Source organism: Chiloscyllium plagiosum, chromosome 37 (assembly GCF_004010195.1).
Source record: "Chiloscyllium plagiosum isolate BGI_BamShark_2017 chromosome 37, ASM401019v2, whole genome shotgun sequence".
In the NCBI taxonomy this organism is placed as follows: Eukaryota; Metazoa; Chordata; class Chondrichthyes; order Orectolobiformes; family Hemiscylliidae; genus Chiloscyllium; species Chiloscyllium plagiosum.
In genome coordinates this window covers 28,031,503-28,038,154 of record NC_057746.1, presented here as the reverse complement: position 1 = coordinate 28,038,154, position 6,652 = coordinate 28,031,503, and positions in this window count along the sequence as shown.

Below are 6,652 nucleotides of genomic sequence, written 5' to 3'. Positions count from 1 at the left end.
TTTGAGCTATAGGGAGAGGTTGAATAGGTTTGGGCTGTTTTCCCTGGAGCATCGGAGGCTGAGGGGTGACCTTATAGAGGTTTATAAAATGATGTGTAGCATGGATAGGATAAATAGACAAAGTCGTTTCCCTAGCGTGGGGAAGTCCAGAACTAGAGGACATAGGTTTAGGGTGAGAGATGAGAGATATAAAAGAGACCTAAGGGGCAACTTTTTCACGCAGATGTCGATACACGTATGGAATGAGCTGCCAGAGGAAGTGGTGGAGGCTAATGCAATTACAACATTTAAAAGGTATCTCGATGGGTATGTGAATATGGGCCAGGAGCTGGCAGGTTGGACTAGATTGGGTTGGGATATCTGGCTGGCATGGACGAGTTGACCGAAGGGTCTGTGTCCGTGCTGTACATCTCTATGACTCTATAATTCTGGTTCTGACTCATTCAGCATCTCAGACAATCCGAGAAACGTCATCCAAAAGACTCCATTCACAAAGGCAGTTCATACATGCGAGAAAGAAGGAAAAATGTCACACATACCAAGGTCGCACCCAGCGATGATGTGTTTAGTGAACATATAAGTGTTCTTCGCTACTGTAGGAATAGGCCAAGACACGGGAAGTAATCCTCTTCTCTTTATAAGAAACAGTCACTTTATGTAGAAACTGCCTTGCTTCATTACGTCAGCAAGAAGCCTGCACCCAGTAGCAAACTGAACAAGTCGGGAGAAGCTGAGATCTGAAGTGTGAAGAGGACATAATTGATTTATTTCCATCCATGTAAATACAGCCTGGCTGATTTATAGCTAAAATTCTTATATTAGCCTGCATGGTCTGGAAACTTGATTACCCCAGTGTTGAATTCCCTGTAAGTGTCAAAGTCCTTCCTAATTTCTTTCTTAATTTCTCTCCTAGCTCGATTTTCGAAGATGATTCAGGCTTTCAGTACGCCATGTTACTAACCACAGGAAAGGAAGAACAAAACTGTTGTGAAAATATTTTCTAATTCACAGGTTGGGAAAAAAAAGACGAAATGGCAGGAGCCATTTACTGCTCACAAAAGGTGGGAAACAAGATATCGAGTGAATGTCGTAGCATTGTACTCATTTTGTTTTGTGTGAGACATGCTTCCTGTTAAAGTCTGCACTGGGAGAAAAGCTGTGAAAATATCCTCATGTTAAGCATCTGATATACATCACCAGAGATTTCAGGTGAAATTCACCAACGTTCCCGCCAATAGGATTTCAGGTAATCCTCCCAAGTTTAACTAGGGAAGGCCAGAAATACTGACCCAGCCAGCAACATTCATATCACCCAAGTGAAGAAAAAGCTGGCACAGACGCACTGGCCCAGGTAAATACTCTTCAACTCAAAAACTGTTAACATGTGTTTACACTTATTTGCTTCATAGCAACAAGAAGTGAAAGCACCACTTTGTTAATATCCTTGTTGCTAATACTGGAGTGAAAAACAAACGAAACAGCATTTGATTGATTGTTTGAACAATAAACAAGATGAACTTGTATTTGAGATTATATTGATAGGTCTCAAGTTATCTGATCCCCAAAGTTGCTGCAGCCATTCTTCATTCCCCTCCCACTCATTCTTACAAACACGCCCGATGCATTCCCGGGCTGATCCTGGCAAATATTAAAGCTAAAACTCCAGCCCAGGCAAGAAACAGATTTCTTTGGAAAAGAGGACTCCCACATCATGGTGATGGGATCGCACATTCAAACAGACGGAGAAACGGATTTTTATCAGAAATATATTGCCGCCAATAATAGAACACACTTGAAGGTTGAAGAGCAGACTGGGTGACCGCTTTGCGGGACAACTATATAGTGTTTAAGTTTCCAGCTGTCTGCTACTTCAACACATTGTAGACAAGCAGGAAACTGGAAGAACACAAAAAGTCAGGCAGCATCATGAGATGGAGAAGTAAATGTTTCGAGTATAACCCTTCTTCAGGAATGGAGGTTGTGGTTTGGGGAGCTGCAGATAAAGGGATTGGGGGGAGGGGGTTGGCTGGAGAGAGGGGAGGAATGATAAATAAACCTCCCCTGCAACCGTAAAAGATGCAAAACCTGATGGTACTCCACGCCACTCACTTCCATCAAGGGCCCAAAAAAGCCATTCCACGTGAAACAGACATTCACCTGCCTCTCCTCCAAGCCAGTTTACTGCATCTGGTGCTCCCAATGTGGTCCTCTGCATCGGTGAGACCAAACGCAAATTAAGACAACGTTTAGCCGACCATCTCAGCTGAGCTCAGAAGGGCTTTTGTCAGGAACGTCAAATTTTCCTACTCCTCGATGCTGCCTGACCTGCTGTGCCTTTCCTGCACCACTCTAATCTAGACTCTGATTTCCAGCATCTGCAGTCCTCACTTTTGCCTAATGTATCAACTGTCTCTATCCCAAACAGTCCAATTCGGCAAGAGGTTATGTGTGGAAAGAAATCTTATGACGATTAGAGGAAAATTGATATTCGAAGCTTTTCAAAGTCAGATGATGTGATTATCATTTCTGGGCCAGTGTCCTAGAGCAGGGTCCACCCGTACTTGACAGAAATCCCTTGTTTCAATTATGCAGACTTTCTTTGGAAAGAACACTTCAGAAAGAGACGGACAATGGACTTTAACTCTGAAGTAGGTGTCAGCTATAACTCAATATTTGCACTATAACCCCTGAGGCAGAAGGCCCTGGAATCGCATTTCTATCCATTGGGTTGCTCAACAAAATAGCCAGGTCTTCCAGTGGGAATAGTGCACTGTATGAAGGGCCATTTGCCCAGTTATTTCGATAGATATCAATCAGGTGGATATTGAACATAGAGGCGTTCAACTCGGAATCCTTCAACACACACTTGAAATAATCAAAGGCTTTTGAAATTTATTCCATTGCCATTTGTGATATCTTGCTGTAATCATAAGCTCTGACATAATTCACTGAATTATAGTTTTCACACAGTAAAAACACATTGGGGTTTTTAATGCATTTTGTGAAATAAATGGGTTAGGAATCGAGCTGTAAAAATGACAATGTTTCTTTATATAAATGAAGACAAATTTAGCCTTACCGATTCAATCACTCTATGGATAATTTTCTAATTGGCATTGAAAGCTAATACTTGACATTAATGGCAAGTTCTGCGTTAGGGTGTGCATCTGTAATCATGACCAGTTTCTGGACACCACGCTCTCCCAGAGCTATTGAATTCAACAGTGATGATGAGGAGGTGCTAATGTTGGACTGGGCTGGACAAGGTCAAAAGTCACACAGGTTGTAGTCTAACAAGTTAATTTGAAAACTCTACCTTTTGGAGCATTGTTCCTTCATCTGACGTACTCAGAGAGGAGTTATCAGACACAGTATTTATAAGTAAAAGATCAAAGGGTCATACAACTGATACGAATGTATTTAATCAAACTAAAATTGACGACTCCGTCCCATTAAATTTTGATCAGTTAGAAATGTGATGCTGGTTTCGAGTGATTAAAATGCAAACCCCAGAATTTCTTTCAAGTCATTGTTCCGAGATAACTAAAGGTTTTATCAGACTACAAATTGGTGGAAAAGGTGACACCTCAGGTCAGACAATTTTATGTTGGGGCCTTGTTTCGAATCCGTATGTGGTTTAACCTAGAGTCAGACAAGTTTTATTTCCAAAACAGGAATTTATTAAAATTCCACACTGACTGACTGATTGTGTCTACAACTTGTGTGCTTTTGAACAAAATAGTTTGGATCTGCAAATACAAATTCACCCCATACGTTTGTGCGTGTGTGTTTGTGTGCACCACGTGTGAGGGAGGGAGACTGTGTGTGTATGTCTGTGTGTGTGTCTATGTATGTGTCTGTGTTTGTGTCTGTGTGTAAGGGGGGAGAAAGATAATGGGTGTGTGCTGGAGAGAGTGTCTGCGTGAGTGTGACGGAGTTAGTGTCTGAGAGAGTGTGCATGTGTGAAGGGGGGTCTGTGTGAGCTTGTGTGTAAGAACATTTAGTTTGATGTGATCATCAATAGTGTGACGTGAACCCAGGATCACGTTTGAACCCATTCCCATGGGTACCGAACTTGGCTATCAGCCTCTGCTTTGTTGTGTATCACGACATCTGCCGTGGAGGACATTTACTCAATAGTCCAAGGCCAAATGCCTTTGACCACTGAAGAGTTCGTTCATTGCAGCAGAACACCCGTGTCTGGCAATTGTCGTGTAGTGTCCATTCATCCATTGGTGTAGCGTCTGCATGATTTTGCTAATATACCATGCCTCAGGGCATCATTGTCTGCAGAGTATTGGATAGGCAATTTTTGGCTGAGTCACATTAGTATCTGCCGTGCAAGTGGTAGATGTTGTTCCAACTTGTGATACTAATATCTATTTTACATGCCTTGCAGAGCTTGCCATGGCAGGACTGTGCAGTAGTATAGTCTATGTTCTCCTGGAGGCTGGATAGTTTGCTGCAAACAATGGTCTGTTTAAGGTTTTGTGGTTGCTTGAAGGTGAGAAGTGGAGGTATAGGGAAGATGTGGTGAAATGTTCATTGTTATAGATAAAGTGTTGAAGGCTGCGTAGAACATGAGGTAGTTTCTCTGCACTGGGGAGTTACTTGGAAATGAAGGGTATCCAATGTCTGTCCTCTGAGGAGGTCATTTCGGTTTTTCACTGTGGCACATTGCAACTGGCGATCAATGAGCTGAGCATCACATCTTGATCTTAAGAGGCATCTTTCAAAACCTTCAGATGTGCATCACACTCCTTCTCTTCTGAACAGTTATTGTGTATACATAAGGCTTGTCTATTGGGATGGCTATTTTAATACACTTAGGGTGGAAGCTAGAAAAGTGCAGAATTATGAGGTTAATGTACGTCTGTAGTAGAGTGAGGTATTGAGGCATCCATCCTTGATGGTCATGCGTGTGTACAGGAGTCTGATTTTGAAGACTAGTCCATTGTAAGGGTCTTATGATGGAACGAAACTTGTTCATATCATTGTATAATTGTTTCAGTGATTCCTTGCCTTGATCGAATGGAAGAAAATGTCATCATTGCATCTGGTGTTTAACATTGGTCAGAGGTTGTGCACAGCCATGTTTGAATTTGTGCATGACATCCATTGTGATGAAAAAGGTTCTTCGTTCGACTGGTCTGTGAATGCTGAATTTCTGTAAGAAATCTGTAGTGTCACAACAGAAGCTGGTGGTCTCTAGCACAATGGGTTTCAAAATGCCCTTTAAAACTCAGAGAGGTTCTCACATAGGATCCCATTGCTTTATATGATGGGATGTCTAGGTGTGTTGGCTTTGTGTACTGCATTCCAAAATGGCGACACAATGAGATCAACAAGTTTCATCTCACAATCATTCTTACAATGGACTATGTTTCAGAATCAGTTTCAAGCATGACCAAATGCATTTCCATCAAGAACAGACACCCCAGTGCTTTACTCTACTGCAAGCCTACGGATAACCTCACGATGCTACTCTTCTTTAGCTTCAACCCTAAACATATCTTAAAAAGACGATAGACAAGTCCAATGGACACATAGGATATTTTCAGATGAAGAGGAATGTGATATACACCTGAAGGTTTTGAAAGATGCCCTCATAAAAACGGGATATGATGTTCAGCTCATCGATTGCCAGTTCCGATCTGCCACAGTGAAAAACCAAAATGACCTCAGATAGTCATGGGATATAAGCATAGGCTACCCTTCATCATGCAGTACCTCCCCAAAGCAGAGAGACTATGCCATGTTCTATACAGCCTTCAACACATTATCGAAGACAATGAGCAGCTCACCAAGATTTTCCCTATTGCTCTACTTCTCACCTTCAAATAAACATAAAACCTTAAATGGACCACTGTTCACAGAAACTACCCAGCCTTCAGGACAACACCAACCACAGCACCGCACAGCCCGACGACGGCATGTCAGATCATCGACATGGATACTACCATCACACGTGGAAACACCGCCCACCACATGCACTCATGTGACTCAACCATTGTTGTCCATGTCATACGCCTGAGGCATGGTATATTGGCAAAACCATTCGGAGGTTATAACAAAGAATGAAAACACCATACAATAATCACCAGGCAAGAGTTTTCTCTCCCAGTAGGGAGAGGTCAAAGGCATTTGGCATTGGATCTTCAACTAAATATCTTCCAATGCAGCATTTGGGATTCACAACAATTCAGGGTCGCTGAGCAGAGGCTGATAATCAAGTTTGTTACTCATGAGGATGGCCTCAACTCTGATCCTGGCTTCATGTTGCATTACAGTTGACCCTACCGCACTATACACACACACCTGCTCGCACACTCACACAGACCCTCTCTCATCCATGCACTCTCTCTCACACATGCACACTTTCTCACACATACATATTCCCTCACACTCACGCACACTCTGTCTCAAGCACACACTTACTCTTTCTCACACACACACAATACTCTCACACACATGTACTCCTCACACACACACTCTTTCTCTCCCCGTCTCTCTCTCTCACACACACATACATACTCGCCCAAACACACACACACACACACACACATACACACACACAAATCTCTGGAGCGAATTTGCATTTGCAGATTTGTATTTGCATATACTTTCTATTTTGTTTGAAAGCACGCAAGTT